Source organism: Mandrillus leucophaeus, unplaced genomic scaffold (genome assembly GCF_000951045.1).
Source record: "Mandrillus leucophaeus isolate KB7577 unplaced genomic scaffold, Mleu.le_1.0 Scaffold652, whole genome shotgun sequence".
In the NCBI taxonomy this organism is placed as follows: Eukaryota; Metazoa; Chordata; class Mammalia; order Primates; family Cercopithecidae; genus Mandrillus; species Mandrillus leucophaeus.
In genome coordinates, this window is record NW_012107053.1 from 823,947 (window position 1) to 825,439 (window position 1,493).

Below are 1,493 nucleotides of genomic sequence, written 5' to 3' on the forward strand. Positions count from 1 at the left end.
AAATGTGTTTCTATTTTAAAACTCACTTTCTGGTTAAGAGCCTAAAGCTCAAAATTCCATCCAATATAACTGTTTTTCACTAACATCAGAAATTCTCCTTCTCTGAACCCTATTGCTTTTTCTTTCTTATTTACTTAAAAAAATCTAGTTAAATACATAATTAATTCAATTTTCCCCTAATGTTCTAATTTTTTATGAACACACTTGGCATTATAGGGAAAAAGTGTCTGCCACTCGCCCTGTCTGTTCATCACCATGTGAATTTGGCAAATGATTCCTCCTCTGATCTTGAGGTTCTGTAAATATAAGCTATAGGTTTCTGTATTTGCATTATTCTTTTACTGCAACTCCAGAAAACATTTTTTATGAGAAAAAAGGGTTACATTTCCCATTACAGATGTTTTTAATATGAAAATTTCACAATCAAATATCTACATCCAGAAATACCAAAGGAAATGTTTATTGTGGCATTTTTCTCAGTTTCAATTATTTTCAACATCATTTAAGGATAATTTGACTTTTCAAAGGAGTAAGTTTAATTATTTGCTATGCTCAAGTTATTGTGCTACTATGGGAAATGTAAAAATGAAATAAATAAGGCCTTGTTGATATAGTTTGGCTGTCTCCCCACCTAAATCTCATCTTGAATTGTAGTTTCCATAATTCCCACGTGTTGTAGGAGGGACCAGGTGGCAGATAATTGAATTATAGGGGTGGTTACCCCCCTACTGTTCTTCTGGTAGTGAAGAAGTCTCATGAGACCTGATGTTTTCATAAGGGGTTTCCCCTTTCCTTGGTTTTTATTCTCTCTCTTGCCTGCTGCCATGTAAGATGTACCTTTCACCTTCTGCCATGATTGTGAGACCTCCCCAGCCATGTGGAACTGTGAGTCCACTAAACCTCTTTTTCTTGATAAATTACCCAGTGTCTTTATCAGGTATGTCTTTATCAGCATCATGAAAATGGACTAATACACCTGTCCTCATAGTGCAGATTTTCCAACTTTTCAAACATCACCTATGATGGCTGTAAGAGCAATACCAGCAGAGGAAGGAGTGAGGTTAGTTGAACTGACTTTGTGGAGAAGAGAACATTTGAGCTTAGATGCAAAGCAGCTTTAGGGAAAAGGTTTCTTAGTAAGGGCTCTGCAGAGAAAATGAACTAATAGGATGTAGATACAGGATAGAGAAATTTATTTTTAGGAATTGACTTATGCAGTTGTGGAGGCTGGCAAGTCCAAAATCGGCAGGCTAGGCCAGCAGGCTGGAGACTCAGGGAAGAGTAGCAGCTTAAGTCCAAAGGCAGTCTGCGGGCAGAATTTCTTCTTACTTACAGAAGGTCATCCTTTTTTCTATCAAGTTCTCCAACAGATTTGATGAGGCCCACCCATATCAGGAAGGGTTACCTGCTTTACTCAAAGTCTGCTGATTTAAATGTTAACTCCATATAAAAAGTACCTTCACAGGAATATCTAGAATAATGTTTGACCAAAT